This window comes from Felis catus, chromosome D1, assembly GCF_018350175.1.
Source record: "Felis catus isolate Fca126 chromosome D1, F.catus_Fca126_mat1.0, whole genome shotgun sequence".
Classification (NCBI taxonomy): Eukaryota; Metazoa; Chordata; class Mammalia; order Carnivora; family Felidae; genus Felis; species Felis catus.
This window is the reverse complement of record NC_058377.1, coordinates 27,142,937-27,166,265: the sequence shown is the minus strand read 5'-3', so window position 1 is coordinate 27,166,265 and position 23,329 is coordinate 27,142,937. Positions and strand designations below refer to the sequence as shown.

The following is a 23,329-nucleotide window of genomic DNA, read 5'->3' as shown; positions in this document are numbered from 1 at the left end:
ACCAACGCGAGGGCCACATCAAATAAAAAAAGGAACCAGGCTCAGAGGCACCAGACCGGGAGCCCAATGGGAAGTCGACTTCATTGAAGTCAAACCAGGAAAGTATGGTTTTAAATATCTTTTAGTATTTACAGACACCTTCTCTGGCTGGGTGGAGGCATACCCAACCAAGCATGAAACGGCTCAGACGGTGGCTAAGAAGCTACTAGAAGACATCTTACCCAGGTATGGTTTTCCTGCCCTGGTAGGATCAGACAATGGACCAGCTTTTATCTCGCAGGTAACACAGGCAGTAGCCAAGGCGGTGGGGGCAAACTGGAAATTACATTGTGCTTATAGGCCCCAGAGCTCAGGACAGGTAGAAAGAATGAATAGAACCCTAAAAGAGACCCTTACCAAATTAACCATGGAGACTGGCGGGGACTGGGTGACTCTCCTACCGTACGCCCTTTATTGGGTTAGAAACACTCCTTACACTCTGGGTTTTACTCCCTATGAGATCATGTTTGGCAGGCCACCCCCTGTTATTCCCAGCCTTTGAGCTGAACTAATTGCTGAGTTTAAAGATCAAGAACTTTTTCTTTCCTTGAGTGGGCTCCAGAGGGCGCACGAGGACATTTGGCCGCGCCTCCATGCCATCTACGAGGCTGGCCCGATCCCGACACCTCATCAGTACAGGCCGGGAGACTGGGTCTACGTCAAGAGGCACCACCGAGAGACTCTCGAGCCGCGCTGGAAGGGACCCTACATCGTGGTGTTGACAACCCCCACCGCTCTCAAGGTAGACGGCATCGCGACCTGGGTCCATCACACCCACGCTCAGCCAGCGGACCCCTCCTCGATCCGGAAGGACTTCGTCACGCGATGGGCCATCAGTTGGGACCAACACAACCCGCTCAAGCTCAAGCTACAGCGCATTCGACCTACCTAATATTGGTAACTCTGTTAACTCTGCTTGTCATTGCTCATGCTGCCGGGAGTCCCCACGCCCCCCAAAACATCACCTGGCAGATCATAGACACCAGCTCGGGGACAATACTTAATCAGACGTCCCAGAGCCACCCCAGGGACACTTGGTTCCCAGAACTTTGCGTAAACCCCCAGACTCTGTTCTCCTTGTCACCATAAATGCAGCCGGTCCCATGATTGGGTCCGTAAGCTACATGACAAGGGGGGAATGAAAGGGCGGGCCTACGCCAGCCGACTCCATCTTGTTCTGTGTCCTTCACCTTGACCACACCTCCTCCCCTTGACTCCATCTTGTTCTGTGTCCTTCACCTTGACCACACCTCCTCCCCTCGAGTAAACCCTCCCTCACCTGCCGGACCCTTCCCCAGGACCCCTCCCCAGCCAATCGGCTGAGGCCATAGCCATTACCTCACCAACTGCCCCCAGGCCCCAATAAAACCTTTGTCCTTTTGAAACTCGCTCTCTTTCCCTGGTATCTCACCGCTGCGTCGGTGCAGGTAGGGGATTGAGCTCGAGCTAGCTCGAATAAAGGCTCTTTGCTTTTGCATCGGACTCGGCTCCCTAGTGGTCTTTGGGGATCACGAATTCTGGGCATAACAGGTGTTGTATGGAAACCAATTTGTCAATAAATTTCATATAAAATAAATAAATAAATAGTAAAAAAAAAAAAAAAAAACTATGAGGCTTTTTTTTTTTTTAACCTAGGAGAGAAATCTTTGGGATCTAAAGCAAGACAAAGAATTCCCAAGCTTGACACCAAAATTACAATCCACAAAAGGAAAAATAACAAATTGGATTTTATCAAAATTAAAAACATTTGCTCTGCAGAAGACCTTATCAAGAGGTCTACAGACTGGGAGAAAATACTTTTAAACCACATATCTGGCAAAGGACTAGTAACTAAAATATAAAAAGAACATTCAAAACTCAGTCAAAATATAAACAATCCAATTTAAAAATGGGCAAAAGACATAAAGAGACATATACAAAGAGGACATAAGAATGACAAGTGAGCACATGAAAAAATGTTCAACATCATTAATTATTATGGAAATGCAAATTAAAACCATATGAGATATCACTATATACCTATCAAAATGGCTAAAATTTTAAAAAGTGATAAGGAGAAACAAAAGCACTCACACCTTCCTGGTGAGAATATAAAATGGTACAGCTACTCTGGAAAACAGCTTGATCATTTCATAAAAAACTAACCACACAACTACCGTATGATCCAGCAATTGTACTCTTGGGCATTTATCCCAGAGAAATTAAGATATTTTCACACAAAAACCTAAACATAAATGTTTCTAGTAGCTTTTTTCATTATAGCCCAAAACTTGAAACAGCCCAGATATCTTTCAATAGATGAATGGTTAAACAAATGTGGCATATCCACACCATGGAATACTACTCAGAAATGAAGAATAACAAACTATGGACACACACAACACCCTGGATGAACCCTCAGAGAATTATACAGCCTGAAAAAAGCCACGCCTGACTTCTGGTTTCCAGCCTGGCATGTAAGGAGCTTAGAAGTCATCACTCTGTCCTAACAACAAGTAAAAATCAACAACTCTTCTTAGATTTATCAGAGAAATGAGGTCACAGCATACACTTCTGTGTCCAAAATTGGAGGAACCGACAGACAATGCAGAGAATTACAACCTACCAGAGCAGAAACCCATGAGAAAAACCTCTTTGGAAACCAGTGCTGAGGCAGGAAAATCTAAACTGCAATTGCAAATTTCTAGAAATTCTGTGTGAACAAAAGCCAACAACTGCAAGACAACTCTCACACTCTTGTGAGTTTTACCCCCAGGTTCTCACAGTGAATGCTATAGGAAAATCCCTTTGTGCTTCCAGCAGGAGGAGGAGAAAATGAACCATTTTGAAATTCACCAGAGGCCTGTCCTCAAGGGAAACAATTTTACTAGAGCCTAAACTACTGATGGTTTTTTCTGAGCCTAATCCACCTGGAGAAAAGAAAATAGTCAACTCCAGATCACTCTAGCCTTCCCTGTGGGAGAAGGAAAATACCCAACCCCAGTCCCTTCTAGCTATCTTACCACCTAAGGGAGTGAAAAAACAAAACTGAGAAGTATGTGTAAAGTTCACATTCCAGAAGCATAGACTCATTAGAAGGCTTAAGATCTAATCATGTGACTATAGAAAAGTTCCTTCCCCCCACACTTTACCACATTAGTAAAGGCCTATTTACTACAGCTCCTTTTACCTAGTACATCATGTTCAGCTATCAAGAAAAAATTATAAGGCATACCAAATGTCAAAAAACACAGTATGAAGAAACAAAGCAAGTATCAGAACCAGACTCAAACATAGCAAGGATATTGGAATTATCAGGAATTTAAAACAACTCGAGTGGTCCCCCTTATCCATGCGGGATACATTCCAAAACCCCCAGTGGATTCCTGAAATAATAGATAGTATTAAATGCTATATACAGTATATTCTTCTTATACATACATACTTATGATAAAGTTTAATTTATGAATTAGGTACAGTGAGAGATTAACAATAACTAATAATAAAATAGAACAATTATAAAGTATACTGTAATAAAAGTTATGTGAATGTGCTTTCTCTCTCTCAAAATATCTTATTGTACTGTAACTCATCTTTCTTATGATGATGATGATGTGAGATGGTAAAATGCCCACAAAATGACATGAGGTGAGATCAATGACATTGGAATTGTGACATAGTAGTGTTAGGCTACTATTGACCATCTGACAATGCATCAGAAGGAGAGGCCTCTGTCTACAGACCACAGTTGAACACAGGTAACTAAAACCACAGAAAGCAAAACCATGGATAAGGTTGGGATAGGGGACTACTGTATGATTAATATGCTAAGACTGTTAGTGGATAAAGTAGACAGGATGCATGAACAGATGAGCAATGTAAACAGAGAGATGGAAATTCTGAGGAAGAAGCAAAAAGTAATGCTAAAAATAAGAAAACACTGTAACAGAAATAAACAATATCTTCCATGAACTCAGTAGTAGGCTGGATATGGCTAAGGGAAAAAAATATCTGAACTTGAGGATATCTCAATAGAAATTTCCCAAACTGAAAACAAAAAAGAAAAAAGACTGGAAAAAAAAAAAACAGAACAGACTATCCAAGAAGAAATATAGCACAACCACAAAAGGTGTAAAATACATGTAATGGAAATACCAAAAGGAAAAGAAAGAAAGGAACAGAAGACATACTTAAAGCAACAATGACTCAGAATTTCCCCTGCCCCCCAAATTAATGACACTAAACCATAGAACCATAAGCTCATAGAACACCAACCAGGATAAATGCAAAAACAAACAAAAAGACACCTAGGCACATCATATTCAAAGTGCAGAAGCACCTGGGTAGCTCAATCAGTTAAGTGTCTGATCTTGATTTCAATTCAGGTCACTATCTCATGGTTTTGTGGGACTGAGCCCCGTGTCAGGCTCTGTGCTGATGGTATGGAGCCTGCCTGGAATTCTCTTTCCCTCTCTTTCTGCCCCTCTCCTGCTTGTGTTCTCTCTCTTGCTCTCTTATTCTCCCTCTCAAAATAAATAAACTTTAAAGAAAAAAAGTGCAGAAAATTAAAATAAATAAATAATAAAAATAAACAAAATTAAAATAAAATAAAGATTGAAATGTTGAAAGAAACTGAGTTTAAAAACACCTTATCTTAGGGGAACAGAGATAAGAATTATATTTGACTTCTCTTCAGAAACCATGCAGATACAGGTAGGAAGAGAATGGAGTGACATATTTAAAGTGTTGAAAGGAAAGAAAAAAAAATCAACCCAGAATTCTGTACCCTTTGAAGTTATCCTTCACAAGTGAGGAGGAAAGACTTCCTTAAGCAAACAAAAATTGAAGTAATTTGTTGCTTAGAGCTGCCTTAAAAGGTATGTTAAAATAACCTCTTCAAAGAGAAGGAAAATGATATAGGTCAGAAACTTGGATCCACAAGAAAGGAAGAGCACTGAAGAAGAAATTAATGAAAGTCTTTCAACAATAGCCAAATTATGGAAAGAGCCTAAATGTCCATCAACTGATGAATGGATAAAGAAGTTGTGGTTTATATATACAATGGAATATTACTTGGCAATGAGAAAGAATGAAATATGGCCTTTTGTAGCAACGTGGATGGAACTGGAGAGTGTTATGCTAAGTGAAATAAGTCATACAGAGAAAGACACATGCCATATGTTTTCACTCTTATGTGGATCCTGAGAAACTTAACAGAAGACCATGGGGGAGGGGAAGGGGAAAAAAAAGTTAGAGAGGGAGGGAAGCAAACCATAAGAGACTCTTAAAAACTGAGAATAAACTGAGGGTTGATGGGGGGTGGACAGGAGGAAAAAGTGGGTGATGGGCATTGAGGAGGGCACCTGCTGGGATGAGCACTGAGTGTTGTATGGAAACCAATTTGACAATAAATTTCATACTAAAAAAAAAAAATTAGTGAAAGTAAAATTAAAATTTTTATTTTTCTTATAGTTACTTGACCTCAGAGATAACAGTTTGTTCAAAATAATAATAGCAACCATGTATTCAATTACATATACTTGTGTGTGTATATATATGTACAATATATGTATATATATGTATTTATGTATGCTTATCTATAAGTAAAATGAATAGCAGTAATAATATAAGGGACAAGAGAATAATTAGGGTTCTTTTGTTAATATAAAGTACTTGGAGTATCCACGAAGTAATATAGTGTTATTTGAAAGTGGACTTGAAATAGTTGTAAATGTATATTGCAAACCATAGGTTAACTACTAAAAGAAGTAAAAAAAAAATTATAACTGATATGGTAAGAAAGGAGGGAAAATGGAATCATAAAATAATATTGTGACAGGAAAGGAATGGTAGACAAAAATAGGAACAAAGTCAAGGTCAACATATAGAAAATGTAACAAATATTGTAGTTATGAATCCAACTATATCGATAATCACTTTAAATGTTAATGGTCTAAATATATCAATTAAAAGATTGTCACAGTGAATCAAAAAAAACAAAATCCTCCTATTGTTTGCAAGAAACCCGCTTTAAATATAAAGACATATAAATTTAAAGTTAGCAAATAAAAATATCATGCCAACTAATCAAAAGAAAGTGGGAGTAGCTATATTAATTTCCAACAAGAAAAGTTATCAAGGATTAATATGTAGGGCTCAATTCTCCAAGAAGACATAACAATATTTTATTTATTTATTTATTTATTTATTTATTTATTTATTTATTCATTCATTCATTTATTTATTATTAGTTAACTAACATACCATGAAATATTGGTTTCTGGAGCAGAATTCAGTGATTCATCACTTACAGCACCCAGTGCTCATCACAAGTGTTCTCTTTATTTTTTTTTTTAATTTTTTTTTAACGTTTATTTATTTTTGAGACAGAGACAGAGCATGAACGGGGGAGGGTCAGAGAGAGAGAGAGAGAGACAGAATCTGAAACAGGCTCCAGGCTCTGAGCTGTCAGCACAGAGCCCGTCGCGGGGCTCGAACTCACGGACCGTGAGATCATGACCTGAGCCGAAGTCAGACGCTTAACCCACCGAGCCACCCAGGCGCCCCACAAGTGTCCTCTTTAATACCCATCACCCATCTAGCCTATCCCCCACCCACCTCCCTCCATCAACCCTCGGTGTGTTCTCTATCATTAAGAGTCTCTTATGGCTTGTTTCCCTCTCTCATGTTTTCCCCCCCTTCCCATATATTCAACTGTTTTCTTTTTTAAATTCCACATATGAGTAAGACCATATGGTATTTGTTTTTCTCTGACTTTTTTCGCTTACCATAATACACTCTAGCTCCATCTATGTCATTGAAAATGGCAAGATTTCTTTTTTTCTTGATGGCTGAGTAATACCCATTATATATATATATATATATATATATATATATATATATATATATATACCACATCTTCTTTGTCCATTTATCAGTTGATGGACATTAGGGCTCTTTCCATATTTTGGTTATTGTCGATAATGCTGCTATAAACATCAGGGTGCATGTATCCCTTTGAATCTGTACTTTTGTATCCTTTGGGTAAATACCTAATAGTGCAATTACTGGATCATAGGGTAGTTCTATTTTTAACTTTTTAGGAACATCCATACAGTTCTCCAGAGTGGCTGCACCAGTTTGCATTTCCCACATCACTGCAAAAGTGCTCATCTTTCTCAACATCCTTGCCAAACCTATTGTCTCTTGTATTGTTAATTTTAACTATTCTGACAGGTGTGAGGTGGTATCTCATTGTGATTTTGATAGGTATTCCCTCAATAATGAGTGATGTTGAGCATCTTTTCACATGTCTGTTAGCCATCTGGATGTCTTCTTTGGAAAAGTGTCTATTCATGTCTTCTGCCCATTTATTCACTGGATTATTTGGGTTTGGGTGTTGAGTTTGATAAGGTTTTTTATAGATTTTGGATACTAACCCTTTATCAGATATGTCATTGGCAAATATCTTCTCCCAATCCATGTCTGCCTTTTAGTTTTGTTGATGATTTCCTTCTCTGTGCAGAAGCTTTTATTTTGATGAAGTCCCAATAGTTCATTTTTGGTTTTTGTTGTTTTTTTTTTTTTTTTGCCCTTGCCTCCAGTGACATAAGACATAACGATCTATAATGTCTGTGTACCTCCCAAAAGATTGTCAAACTATGTGAGGCAAGAACTCATAGAACTGCAAGGAGACACAGATGAATCCACTGTTAGTGTTGGAAATTTTAATATCCCTGTTTCAGAAATGGACAGACCCAGAAGACAGAAAATCAGTAAGGACATAGTTGAACTCAACAATATCCTCAATAAATTGGATACAATTGACATCTATAGACTATTGCATCCAACAACAGAATACAGATTCTTCTCAAGAATACACATTCTTACCCAGCTCATGTGGAACAGTCATCAAGATAGATCACAGTCTGGACCCTAAAATAAACCTTAAAAAAATTAAAAGAATAGAAATAAAATACTATCTGCTCTCAGATCATAAGAGAATTAAACTGGAAATGAGTAATAAAAAGATACCTAGAAAACCCCAAAATATTTGGAGATTAAACAGCACGCTTAATCTCAAGATAAGTTTTTAAACATCTTGAATTAGATGAAAATTAAACATCAATTTCTGAGAGAAATTCACAGAATTGAATGTACATATATTAGGAAAAAAGACAGATTTAAAATCAATAATCAAAGCTACCACTTTAGGAAAATAGAAAAAGAAAAAAAAACTAAAATAAGCAGATGAAAAGCAGAAATCAATTAAATTAGAAAGAGGAAATTAATAGAGAAATTCAACAAAACCAAAAAAACTTGTTCTGTGAAAAGAGCCGTAAAATTGATAGGCGTGTAACCAGGCTAAGAAAAAAGTGGAGGAAACACAAATGATAAAAAGCCATCACTACAGATCCAATAGTCATTAAAAGGACAATAAAGGAATATAACTCTATGTTCACAACTCTGATAACCTAAATGAAAAGGACCAATTCCTTAAAAGACAAACTTTGCTACAATTCACACAAGAAATGAACAATCTGAATAGATTTATATCTATTAAAGAAATTGTATCAAAAATTAATAGTCCTCCAAAACAGAAAGCACAAAACCCAGATGTGTTTACTGGTTAATTCTACCAAAGGAAAAAATTATATAAATTCTCTGCAATCTCTTCCAAAAGACAGAATAAGGGGTAATATATCTTAACTCCTTCTATGATACTAGCCATACCCTAACACCAAAACCAGACAGGCATATAAGAAAACTACAAATCAATATCTCTCATTAACTTAGATGTAAAAATCCTCAAAAATTATTAGCAAATATAATACAGTAATGTATAAGAAGACTTAGAAACCACAATTAAGTGGAATTTACCCCAGATATGCAAGGCTGGTTCAACACTTGAAAATCAATTAAAATAATCTATCACATCAACAGACATATCTGATAAAAGACTACTATCCTAAATATGCAAAGAACACTTAAAACTTAACAATAATAAATTGAACAACCTGGTTTAAAAATAGACAAAAGACCTGAGTAGACACCTCACCAAAGAAGATACACAGGTGGAAAATAAATATGTGAAAAGATGCTCCACATCATATATCATTAGGGAAATGTAAATTAGAACTATGACATACCAGGGCACTTGGGTGACTCAGTCGGTTAAGCTCCTGACTCTTGACTTCGGCTCAGGTCATGATCTCCTGTTTCTCACTGACAACACAGAGCCTGCTTGAGATTCTCTCTTCTCTCTCTCTCTCTCTCTCTCTCTCTCTGCCCCTCCACTGCTTATGCACATGAGTGTGCTCTCAAAATAAACAAACAGTAAAAAAAAAAAAAAAAAAAATGGCATACCACCACACATCTGGTTGAATGACAAACATCCAAAACACTGACAACATTAAATGCAAGTGAAAATGTGGAGCAACAAGAACTCTCCTTCACTGCTGGTGGGAACGTAAAATGTGCAGCCACTTTGGAAGACAGTTTGGCAGTTTCTTACAAAACTGAATATACTTTACCATACGAACCAGCATTATACTCCTTGGTATTTACCAAATAAGTTGAACACTAGACCCGCACAAAACCTGCACATGGATGTTTTAGCAGCTTTAACCATAATTGCTAAAGCTTGGGGGCAACTAGGAAGTCCTTCAGTAGGTGAATGGATACAGAAACTGTGGTACATCCAGACACTGGGTATTATTCAGCACTGGAAACAATGAGCTATCAAGCCATGAAAACATATAAAGGAAACTTAAATGCATATTGCTAAGTGAAAAGAGCCAATCTGAAAGTGCTACATATTGTATGATCATGGAAAAGGCAGAACCATAGAGACTATAAAAAGATCACTGGTTGTCAGGAACTAAGAGGAAGGGAGGGAGGGATTACTAGGTGGAGCCCAGAGGATTTTTTAGAGCAAACTATCCTGTATGATACTGTTATAGTGATGCATCTGTGTCATTATATGTTTGTCAAAACCCATAGAATACACAACACCCTGATGTAAACCATAGACTTTAGGTAAGAACGATGCATCAATGTAGATTCATAGATTGTAACAAATGTACCACTCTGGTGTGGAATTTTGATAATGGAGGAGGTTGGTGGAGGCAGGGGGTTTATGGGAAATCTCTGCACCTTCTGCTCAATTTTGCTGTAAGCCTAATACCTCTCTTAAAAAGTCTTTTTTTGGGGCGCCTGGGTGGCGCAGTCGGTTAAGCGTCCGACTTCAGCCAGGTCACGATCTCGCAGTCCGGGAGTTCGAGCCCCCTGTCGGGCTCTGGGCTGATGGCTCAGAGCCTGGAGCCTGTTTCCGATTCTGTGTCTCCCTCTCTCTCTGCCCCTCCCCCGTTCACGCTCTGTCTCTGTCCCAAAAATAAATAAACGTTGAAAAAAAAAATTTAAAAAAAAAAAAGTCTTTTTTTTAAATCACATTCTCCAATTTATTATAAATACAGCTCTAACGTGTTGCAAAAATATTAACGGCAAAAAATTTTGTTGGTTTGATTTTCTTTTTTTTTTTCCTTTTTTTAAGTTTATTTATTTATTTTGAGAGAAAGAGAGAGGGAAGAGAGAAGATCCCAAGCAGGCTCCGCACTGTCAGCGCAGAGCCCAGTGCAGGGCTCAATCTCACAAACCATGAGATCATGACCTGAGCCGAAACCAAGAGTCAGACGCTTAACAGAATAAGCCACCCAGGCACCCCTGATTTTCTTTTTGTTTTTTTAATTGAAGTATAGTTGACACACAAAAAGTCCATTTTTTAAAATGTATCAATTTGTTTTAAATGCAACTACCAGACAGCTTAGCATTTAACCCTCCTTAGCATTTATCCCAGAGAAATAAAACATGTCACACAAAAATCTGCACACAAATGTTTATAGCAGTGTTTTTCATTTTAGCCAACAACTTCAAACAGCCCAGATGCCCTTTAGTGGATGAAGGTAAAACTGCACCACAGCCATGCTGTGGACTGCTACTCAGAAAAGAAAAGTAACAAGCTATTGACACAGGCAGTAATATATGCAGCAAAGAAACCCAAAAGGTTACACAGTGTGTGATTCCATTTATATATAGAAATGGGAAAGAGATTAGTGGTTGCCAGTGGTAAAGGAGGCAGTGGCAGGGAAAGGGAAGTCACTAAAAAAGGGTAACATGGCAGGGTGCCTGGGTGGCTCAGTCAGTTAAGCATCTGACCCTCTCCTGTCACCATCTCATGGTTCATGAGCTGGAGCCCCACTCTGGGTGAGCTCAAGCCCTGCTCCTCTCTCTCTCTCTCTCTCCCTCTCCCTCACTCGTGCCTTCTCTCTCTTTAAAATAAAGGGGGGGGGGGCAACATGGCTCAAAAAGGGCAACATGAAGGTATGATGACAGAAATGTTCTGTGATACCATCAGTATCTTGGTTGTGACATTATTCTATAGTTTTGCAAGATGTTACCTTTGGGGGACCTGAGTGAAGACTATGTGGGCTCTCTCTGAATGGTTTCTCATAATTACATGTAAATCCATAGTTATTTCAAAATCCAAACTTTAATTTAAAACAATAACGAAAGGAGAGCTGGAGATAACCAGAAATGGAAAAAGCATACAGCATCCTAAAGTCATGGTGGCAGGGAAGTGCAAGATGCCATGCCGAGGTGTTATAAACCACCTCCTGACAAGGCCACCTTCCCTTCCCCTTTCCAAAGAACCATGTGAAGCCAGTTCCCTCTCAAGGCTGTAGGAAGCTTTGGGGTAGGAGCAGGAGGGTGAGGGGTGGGATGTTCATACAATTGCTTTCAAAGGAGGCAAAGAGTAATGTCTATGTCAGTTCCGAGGGAGGGCAGACATATGTGGGCTACAGGCACCCACATGCCAAAGTTTCTCATTTCGAAGTCAGTCTTGAAAAATGGGCTACGGGGGTGAAGGGGGTAGCAAATGAAGTTGATACTCTGGTAGAACCACAGGCCACAGACACAAAGTGCGGCTTCTTGTGGCATGCCAGCCCCATGCCTGCTGTCTCTGAGCCCCAGTTGCTTCTTGAACCCATCTTTAAATTGTCTGTGATACTTCAATGGCTTCCCTGAATTCCCACTTTTTACCCTAACCTAGCTCAAAATGATGTTTTGTCTTTTACAAATAAAAAAACTACTGCCCCAAATACCAAGGCTCGGGCTCTGGCTTGTAAATACCATTAATTCAATGGTTGTCACCTAAGAAAAATTTAATCCAGCCTTCAGTTACCCTCAAGCCACAGGACCAGCTTCAACAAAAGGAAGCAGTGGGATGATTGTGACAGTAGTAACTTCTGTGTGATGCCAGGAAATTGCCTTCCTCTTTCTGAATTGATTTCAATCTCTGTAAAATAGGGATAGTAGCAATCAGTGTCCATTCCTTCCCTCTCCTTCAAGAATCAACTCGAATGCCAACTACATAAAGTCTCTTCTCATTCACTTCATGCAGCTTCTCCCTCCTCTCAACTCCTATAAAATGTATCTAAAACACTCCCACACTTTTCATTTTGGGTTTTAATTACATGAACATTGTGATATTCCCCCATTACATTGTAAATTCCCTAAGGACAATGTTTGTGTTAGCTTTGTCTGTCTGTCTATGGTGCCCATTATGATATAGATAAAGTGAGCAGTGAGTACTTGTTGAAAGAATAAATCAAGGACAAATTGAGACAATTTGCTCAAGATATGAGTAAGCCCTTTTAAAAGTATAAACCATAAATTACAAAGTGTAAACACACTGCATATATGTATATATATAGATAGATAGATATGGTCTGGTTATGCCTCCCTGCCACTTACTGATTGTGTGGTCTGGACCTAGTACCTTAACCTTCTGGTGCTTCTTGCAAACAAGGGCTCTACAGACAAGGCTCAATGGGGAAGGCGCAGTTGCATTCTGTTTGCTTTTGTTTTAATTTCTACCACTCCTAATTTCAAAGTAACAAAAATGAAATTTGGATACAATAAAACCTCTGTGTTCTAGGCATATAAAGATAAAAGGGTGAAATTGGAAATCATATAGAGGAAATGGGGGGAGAGATAAGTTAACTGGAATGACAGGAGACCACAGGTCACTGTAATTAGGCTCTACATTTAGTGCTAAGCTTCCTGGTAGCCAAGGCAAAAAGCAGAACACAAAAGTGTTCTTTTTTTTTTTTTCTTTGTACTGTCAGGGGAAAAAAATCATACCAAATATTAGGAATGGCAAACCCTTTCCCGGAGCTGCCTTTTGCAAGAATTATGGTGTAATTCCTTTAAAAAGTCTGATGAATAACTTTGTGGGTAACATCCTCAGCTGCCTCCTCCCTGAACCACAAGGCTACAAAGAGAGCCACTAATCCAGAGAGGCCCTGAATCTGGGAGAGGATCAGAAAGGGCTCAAGTAAAGAGCCAGCCCCCAACTGACCCCTCAGCCCAAGGCAGCTGTGTAAATTGGCCAGTCACATCATTATTTAAAGCTGTCTGATTGGGTGTAAGAAAATGCCTGCCTAAAACAACTATTTTCCATTTGGCATAAGGTTGGGTTGTTCTCTCTGACAGTCTTTTGCCATTGGATTAGCTCTCTAGTAAAACAGATTGTGTCTCCTGAGTGTAAAGCATAAGCCATGATAATAAACCGTGATAACAGCATTGGTTTCCTGGTTAGTGTGGCAGAAAGGCATGTGCCAAATTCACCTAAGAAGTCATCAATTGTTTGCAAGTTAAAGAGAAGTATGTTTCAAGAGAGAGAGATAGTGAAGCAAGAGGTTGAGGACATAGCTACGCAAAGTCTGGGCTTTTTGAATCCGGGTGATGGGGTACCTGGGCTTTCTTTGTTCTGTTCTCTCTGCTTTTGTGTGTTTGAAAATACCCATTTTTTTTCTTTAAAAAAAATTAAGCCAAAGAGCATTGTAATTTATACTACAAGACTCTGGCTATGAAAAGTGATTTGAACCGAGTAATAAAGCAGGACCCAGGGGTTACCAACTATTCATTGCCACTGCCATGACTCAACAGCTCCAGGAGGCCCCCAACGGCTTTCCTGAGTTCACACACTGGCCTTGTCCCAGTCCTGGCTGAGGGCACCCCAGGGACCCAGTGGGCTTTGAGTACTTCTAGAAGCATCTCAAACAATGAGCTGTTTGTTCCCATCAGTGGCTGGGCCTTGGACAGCCAGTCTGAGCTCCCTCAATGCCTGCAATGAGAAACTCTGACCTCTGTGAAGGCTGAGGGAGAAGAGGGGCTCTGGCCTTCCCTGGAGTGGGGGAGGGAGAATGTGGTACTGGCCCTAGGGACTGGTGGATGTGGGGTAGGAAGAAGGAAAAGAAAGAGAACAAACATGAGGGGGGAGAGGGGTAACTTTCTTGTCAAGACCTCTCCACCTGCAGGCGTACTGAAGCTGCAGTACTACAGGAATGGCCCAGAAGGAAGGAGCCCAGAGCAACAGAACCCTGTATGGAGGAGAGGCTTCAGCAGTGCTGGTGGTGAATGGTTGTGACCTGGAGTGAGAAGATCCATAGAGGTGGGTGAACTCAGGGCAGCCTCCTCTCGCAGGGCCTGATGCAGAACCCTGAGTCTGGGTACCCTGATACAAGCTGATGCCTGCAGATTAGCCCGTGGAGGGGGTAGGCCTATGACCAGAAGGCAAGCGGCTAAGGGGGAAGGGGAAGCTCTCATCTGACCCCTCTGAACTTGGCAACCCCTGCTCCTGAGCAGCAGCCAGCTTTGCTCTTCCTCTCTTTGAAGAAAGCAGAAAAAGAAAGTGCTTTGATTTTCCTAAAACAAACACTATGCTGAGTAAAGAGATAAGCCAAGCCTTGGGTTGGCTCAGGCTCCCCTGTGCAAGGGAAGTCACACTTCATATTTCCAACATGAAAGCCGAAGAAGGGTTGAGCTGTGTGCAGGCCGAAGGCTGGAGAGGCTGTTTGCCACAATTTTCTTCTTCACAGAGAGGCCTATCAAGCTGAGGGGGGGGGGGGGGTCTGCTGTGATCCTGCAATGGTGGTAACTGAGGGCACATTTCTCTGGCAGCAGGGACTGAATATCCAGAGCCAATAAAATCCAACAAGGAAAGAGCCAGATCTGCACAAAAGGGTCCTTGGTGGCTGACAGTCAAGGAGGTCCCACCTCCCAACTCTGGGGAGTTGGAAAAGTGACCTTGTCGGCAGAGGGACATTTTCTGCAGAGAATTTGCCTGAATAACACCAGACAGGAAAGGCAGGAATCAACGTGTGAGGCTTGAGGGCAGCAGGAGGACTCCCCCTCCTCCCATGTGCAAGTGCTCATAACTGCTCTCTGCATTGACATCTCTGTGCATTCTTGGGGTGATCATAAGAACAGCCAGGCACTCAGCGTTCTAAGTGCCGTTCACATGTTATCTCGCTTAGTCTGCTCAACAAACCTACCAGGCAGGTACTATTATCATCTCCATTTACAGATAAGCACACCAAAGCACAGGGAGGAGCAAAAATTGCCAAGGTCACACATAGTTCATAAGGAATAGACTGGGGTTTGAACCTGGATCCTTGGCTCTGGAGCCTGAGCTGAATCATCATGCTTCAGCTCTCTCTCACTGTGGCTTGCAGGGCTTCCCATAGGCTCTCTTGCATCTCACCCCCACATGTGATTTCCCCCCTCAAGCCACTCTCCTGAACTTCCTGGTTGCTTGTTTCCATTGATGGCTAGTGTTGCACCTGCAGGTGATGCTCACATGACCCTGTCCCTCAGCCCACCCAGCTCACATTTTAGGCCTCTTCCTGTAACCCTCTGGCCATACTCCCCCCAACTCCAGTATATATTCTTCTCTGACTAAAAAAGTCAATTCCACATGACTTCCCCCAAAGAAAGAATGGGGGAAAAAGAAGAAATGAACTGTTCCCTCTTTCTAGCTCAAATATTCTTTTGGCCTTGATAAGGCCAAATATTCAAGTTGGCCTTAATAAGCCAATCTCTTATGATTAAATGAAGGGCCCTGCTGGCAACAGGCTCTGGTTTGCACATAGTGAACAGATGGGGTCAGGATAGACACATACTCTGAGTACAAAGGTGAAGAACCTGGAGCATCTTAATAAGACCAGGAGAGCAAAGCCCCAGTGCCAGAACATCACCATCACCACTGACTGATGCAGACTTGACCACAGCTTGTCTTAACAGGGGACCAACAAAACTGTGTTCAAGGCACAGAGACAAGGGACAAGAATCTACAGGAACCTTTCAGAAGTAATTCATTCTACAAGAAGGAAGTGCCAAAAGCCAATCTCTTAGGTTGGGACAATGATCTAAGAAGTTATAACTTCTCTCTGTGATATGGCTATATTCAAAGAAGCTCTTGACAACCAAAAAGGAATATTGAAAATGAATTTGTCAGATCCTTCCTACCCGGACCCCACCCTCAATGTTAGGGAGATGACATCCAGCCATCATAAGTGTTTCTATCTACTTCTAGAGATGTCTAAATGAGCTGGAATATGGATGACTTAGTGACACTTCCCTTAAGTAATTTTCCCTGAATCTAATCTTCCTGGGCTGCCTTCTAAATTTAGTTTTCCAAGTAGATTTTGCTACAAAAGAGAGGTAAATAATATCAACAATTGTTGTCACATACTGAATTCTTACTAAGTGCCTTATAGGTATTTCCTCCTTAGACAGTCACAAGACTCCTGTGATTTAGGGTTGTTTTGTAGGCAAGGCCATGTTTGCCTATTATTAGATTACTTACAGGCAGGCATTGACCTAACTACCATTGTTCCTCTGCAGATTTTAGCATGGCACCTTGCATGCACAGTAGACTCTCAATTATTTGTTCAAATGAACCGTATTCAATTAACAACACTCTGGAATCAAGAACACACCTCTTCACTCCAAGTTGAAGTGGGAACTCTTTTTTTTACCATAGTAATAAAAATAGCCAATATTTATTGGTCTTAGTAGATGCCAGGCACTTGCCTAATGTTTTACATTCATTACCTAATGTGACTGTCATAAAAAATCTTATTATTATTTTCCCCATTACAAATGAAGCTCCAGAGATGTAGAGAAGCCGTCACAAAGGGGTAAAACTAGAATTTGAGCCTATACTCTCAAATCATGAATCAAACAATGTAACTCTAGAGTGTGTGTTCTTTATTGCTAAACTAATATAAATTTTTTTTAAATATTAAAAATGAAATCCAAGCAATAAACAAATGGGAAAAAATTTTCCCATAACCCATTCCTACACAGCCACATCCCCTTCACCACAATGTCTACCTATTCGCTCACAAATTTCCACTGTTAAATGTTTGATGTATATCCTTCCTAATGGTTTTTGGTACACATGTGCACATATACATTACATACATACTTTGTTTTCAAAATGGAATCATACTCATACTAATTTTCAATTTATTACTTTTAACAATACTAGGCTCTTTTTAATTTGAGTATACATAATTTGTTATAGGCTAAATTGTGTTTTCCCCCAAAATTCATATGTTGAAACCATAACCCCCAGAACTTTGAAATGTGACTGCATTTAGAGACAGGAGTGATTACGTTAAAATGTGGTCGTTAGGGTCCCTAATCCAATATGGCAGGTGTCCTTATGAAAAGAAGAGAATAGGACACATACATGTACAGAGGAAAGACCCTGAATAGACACAAGCCATGGAGAGAAGTCTTGGAAGAAATCAGACCTGATGACTCCTTGATCTTGAACTTCTAGCTTCCAGAATTGTGAGAAAAGTAATGAAGACACCTAGTTATGGCAGCCTAGTAAACTAATACATAGCTTTACCACCATTAAAAACTGCCACATACAATTCACATACAATTTTATAAATGTACCATAACCGATTTAAATAGTTCCTTTTTTGATAGGAATCTAAGGCCAGCCTGCCTTCCTTCCTTCTTTCTTTCCTTCCTTTCTTGTTTCCTTCCTTCCTCCCCCCCTCCCTCCATTCTTCTTTTCTTCTTTCCTTTTAAATTATAAATAGTGCTGTGACTAACACTCCTATGTATACTCCTGCACATTTATAAGTATGTGTTTCTATAAGTTAGATTCATCAAAGAGTTCCCATATCAAATAAGAAGCATATTTTATAAGTCAGTCCATATTGCCCGGAGGCTTTTGAGTTTTGCATGCATACAGTTTGTTAAATAATTCATCATAGTTCTTTTTCTGTACTAAACTGTCTTCCTGCTCTCCCTTCTATGCTGCCTGTTTCATTTTTTGAGTTTTTGACCTTATCATAGAGAGGGAGCTAAAAAAGAAAAAGAAAAAACAGTTACATGTTTAGCTTCAAAAAATGACCAAACCCCTCAGTCTTATAGACGTCAAATAGCGTGTTCTGTCTCTAGCTTCTATTTGGGGCTCTTCATCTCTTGAGTTCCCTAAGCAATGCCTTAAACTTACTGAGACCACATTAAATCATCTGTGAAGCCACATGACCCTAACAGCCAATATGGTTGTCCTTGCTAAATCTCTCCAAGAATAGTCACGGGAGGAGAAAAGCAGCAGTGGTGTTGGAGAATTCTCCACAGTTGGATTCAAAAGAGTTCAACACATTAACACAGAGACTCATTTCTGGTACAAAGGATGTGAGACATCAATCCTCTCTTCATTTCTCTCACTTAAAAAAATGTCAATGCCATATGATTTCAGAATGCTCTTCCCCTGTTTAGAAACCAGATCCACCATTGTTATGGCTTAGCCTAAAGCCCCAAGTTTTCTGGGCAGGAATTCAATTCTCCATAGTCTACTCTTATCTGCTTTTACCTACCACACCTTTCTGGCACAGTGCCTCTGCTTCAGGTCAGCTTCTTCACCACTCCGCAGGGGCCAGAGTTATCACTGCCTGGTGCCTACACTCAAGTTAATTTTACAGTTTCTCCATTAGTCTGTGAGCCCTCTGAGTGCAGATCCTGTCTCATATTCCATATTCCACTTCATATTCCATATTCCATATGGATATTCCACATTCAGTATGCCCGGATTCAACTGAGAAAATGATACATATTGAAAAGGGGGGAAGAGGAGAAAAAGAATACAAAGGATACAGTGTCTGCCTCAAGGAGACCCCCTCCCAATCCACCCACACTCACCATCTCCCATCTGTCTGCAGCCTCTACATTTGACCTGTGCCTTCCTCATCCGTCTCATCCCCTCGTCTTCCACAAAACTTTCTGGACTACCCTGCGCTATTTATTTATTTCCTAAATATATGCATAACCCCCCTGAACTGGGTGACAGGCCTGTTAAGGATAAGGACCATTCCTCAGGCTTCTTTCTTATGCTCCACAGCTCCAAGCACACACTGCAATAGAAAGTTATTGGACTGAACTGAAAACACTATCCAACAATTAGTCCATTTTCTTTGTATGCTTGGGAGAGCAGCTGAGACAGGAACATAGTTTTTGGGAATTTCTGTGTGATCAGAGGCCCAGAGAGAACTGTTCTCGCTGTTTCTAGCCCTAAAACCTACCAAGCTAGTTGTCACTTATCAATGTTGGTTTCTGCAAAACCAATCTGCAAAATGGGAATAATAATGGAACCTATTTCATCAAGCAGCTCTGAAAATAGGCAACATGTAACACATAAATACTCATAACCTATAAACACATATAACATACACAACATATAAGGATTTAACAGTACTAGAGCTGGATGTAGAAAACCATCCATTATTAGCTGCAGCAGCCTCATTATTACCCCACCTTCCAAAAGGCATTCAGATTTCTTTGCCCAAGGCCCAGTACAAAGAGAATGTAGTGATGAGAACTACCCATTGGGCGGCAGTGCGGAATTCAAAACGTATTTTGGTGTCTAGGCATGGCATGAGAAATGCAGAGAGAAAATAGAAGTATTTCAGTATCACTTTCCTGCCCTCTGACATCCAAAACTACTTTAAAAGTCAAGAAGGACTAAGGAAACCACACAGGCAATAGCAAGCCTTTATACTGAAATTTCTCAAATATGTATTGTCCTTTTAAGGGCTGCCTACAGACAGAAGAGCAGGTAGGTATGTTTTGGGTGGGCAAAGTCCAAAAGGAGTGAAGAATCGTGGAGTTTTCCAAAGTATAAAGCCAGAAGATACACTTCCTTTCATTTCAGAAGAAATGACAGACGAAAGCATTTGAAAATTCCCCTGGAGCTCGGTTTTTCTATGTATGGAATTGATGAGTCTTTGAGCATGAAAAGAACCATGTCAAGTCCAACACCTCATCTAACAAGTGAAAAAATGGGACACCAAGAGAAGACAAGTCACTTGCAAAAGGTCACTGAGCCCAGTGGTAGAAGAGCCAAGACAGAAGTTTGTAACTCCCAGAGCCATGATTTTCCATGTATAAAGAGGTACCTTTTGAAGAAATAAGAACAGAGTGACTTACCAAGACATAGTGCCCTGGACTCATGGAATAGGACAGACTTCCCCGTTAAGCAATTAGGTATCTATCTAATTGTCTCAAAGGCAATTTATAGGTGTCAAATTTTCCCAGGATGGTGAGGAGAAAATAGCAGTGGCCTAACCCAATAGAATCTCCATTTCAGATAGAGATTGGGTGGCAAGGAGATTTACCCATGTTTCTTTAAGAATGTTTTCTTACCCAGATACAGTACATAAAACTTCTCATTCAGAAAAAGCCACATTTTTCTCAGCCTGACTCCAATCCATTTGCCAATCCAAAACAGAGTGTGTTACACATTAAACCACAGGATTCTTTATGGGCAACATATGGAGCCATAATATCTTGTAACCCAGTGGAATTGTCCCTAGAGTTAATATAACTCTGTTAACATATGTTTCTGCTATTCCCATCCTGAGATACATGTATTAAAATATATTATGCACAATGTATAGTTAATTGAAAGATACAGGGGGTATATTAAAAAAATAAATCTGTTTATATGACCTATGCTGCAATACATTTGAAATACCATACTGTTGCTTTCACACTAATGTATGTGGACTCTCTGTCTTTTCCTCTGATCACTCTGTCCTTTTCCTTTCAATCTCCTATGTCTCCTTGTATGTTTTCTTGGTACCAAGCTAACCACAAAATAGTAAGATTAGAGGTAGGGGGATGTGATGCCAGAAAGTAAGGCAGTCAGTATGGAAGTGTGGTAGGAAGTGAGGAGCAATAGGAAAAAGAAGTATCAGTCATCCCATCCCCTCAAATCTAGGCAGTACCAAATTTTAGAAACATAATCCAGAGAGGAGATCAAGACTATCTAATTTCCTCTCCCTCTGTTCTGTAGTCATATCCATGTGTCAAAATGGCCTAATTTTATACTTTCCTTTAAAGTGAGGAAATCATTGAAAGGAAAAACATTAATCTGCAGTTTCCTTTGACAATTCATTCACTGTCAGGCCCTGTACACAGTTAGTTATCAAGACTGGCTCACACTTGACCCTACTTATTTCTGGAATTTATGTCATTCTCTCCAATTCATTTTGACATTAGTCCAGACTATCAAGGTCTTAAATCTGTATTATTGCAGGGATCTCTTACTTGGTTTTTCTAATAACAGTCTTTTCATATCCCAGTCCATGCTCACTACAAACTCACAAGAGTTGTGAGCTCTTAAAATATGATCTGATTTAAAAATATTTTTTTAAATCCTTCAGTGGCTCTCCATTTCCCACCAAACAAAGCACAAACTCTTTACTGTGGCATAGAAGGCCCTTCATGATGACACCCCAGCCAAGCTTTGAAGACTCATCACCACCACCCTGCCCTTGCATTCTGTATGTAGTTCAGCCATATCATACCTACTATGCCCATTCCTAAAGCTCCATCCATACATGCTGACCCCATTGTGAGGAATGCCTTCCCTCCTGTCTACTAACAAATTCAATTCATTCTTCAAGACCCAACTCCAACATTATTTCCTCTGTGAGGTCTTCCCAGATCCACTGAAAGTTATTACTGTGATTGCTTCTTCTATAATCCCATAGATTAATATGCCTGCCTCCAATATAGCCTTCCCCACACTGCATCAGAATCATTTGCTTATGCTTGCCCCATCCCCAATAAAAATGTGAGCTAAGTGTTTCATTCTATAACTCTTTTGATAAACATGGAATTTAGAGTCCTGACTCTGTCACTTACAAGTTGAGAGAACACATGCTAGATCTTTAACATCTTTGGCCCTCAGCTTCCTCATACACAAAAGGGTGCCATAATTTAATATAATTCATAAAGCTGTTGTGAACAACAAATACAATGACACAAGTAAAGACCCTAACATAATACTTGTATATAGTTAATGCTAAGTGATGGCTGTTATATGTATGCCCAGCACTTACGAAGTGCAAAGTCATTTAAGGCCTACTCTCAAAGTCCTTAGAGTATAAGCCAAGAGAAAGATAACACTGTGCAATATCAGAAGGACACAGAGGATGCCAAGAGAGTATGAAATGGGTCATCTACTGTTATGGCTGAAAGTCATTCTAGAAGGAAGGATTGAAAAGGGTTGAATCTGGAACCAGAGACAACAAGGATAGGCTATTGATATCCTCCAGGTGAGACATGATGCTGTCCTACAGTAAGCTAGCAACAGTAGAAAGGAACATTTAGGAAGAAAGACACTTAGGAAGTGGAATCAAGTCATGTGAATCAATGAATGATAAGATGTGGGGGTCCCTGCCAGAAAGTCTGAATGTACACAGGTCCAATTTTTTTTTTTTCAGGAGCCATCATTATGCTTTTTTTTTTTAACAGAAGCAATGTGAGAGCATGTGATTCCCCAGGGAAAGTGTGTGTGTGTGTGTGTGTGTGTGTGTGTGTGTGTGTGTGAAATGAGCCAAATAAAGGTCTGCAAGGAACACCAGTGTTTAAAGCTAAAGGAAGAAAAGTTGCTAGAAGGGAGACTGACCGGGAACAAGCAGAGAGAGAAAAGGAAGACAGAAGCACAGAAGCAACCAAGGAAGCAGAGAGAAGAATGTTCTTGTTATTCTTAGTGCCTGATACTTGGTAGATATACAGATACTTGCAGAATAAATGAATGAATAGCTGAATTTAAATGACCCACTTAAGGGGCGCCTGAGTGGCGCAGTCGGTTAAGCGTCCGACTTCAGCCAGGTCACGATCTCGCGGTCCGGGAGTTCGAGCCCCGCGTCGGGCTCTGGGCTGATGGCTCAGAGCCTGGAGCCTGTTTCCGATTCTGTGTCTCCCTCTCTCTCTGCCCCTCCCCCGTTCATGCTCTGTCTCTGTCCCAAAAATAAAAATAAACATTGAAAAAAAAAAAGTCGAAAAAAAAAAAACTCACTCATCTTAAAAAAAATAAATAAATAAAAAATAAATAAATAAATAAATGACCCACTTAAAACTGAAGACATAT

At 40.0% G+C, this 23,329-nt stretch overlaps 1 long non-coding RNA gene across 1 annotated transcript in view; it reads left to right on the top strand.

Moving 5' to 3' along the window:
• LOC123380408 overlaps positions 1-22,998 on the top strand; it is a 70,776-nt gene extending 47,778 nt beyond the window's left edge. Inside the window, exons 2-3 of the long non-coding RNA XR_006586130.1 lie at positions 14,400-14,533; positions 22,680-22,998. This is a non-coding gene — a long non-coding RNA (uncharacterized LOC123380408). The remainder of the gene's footprint in view (positions 1-14,399; positions 14,534-22,679) is intronic.
• Positions 22,999-23,329: the final 331 nt, after the last annotated feature.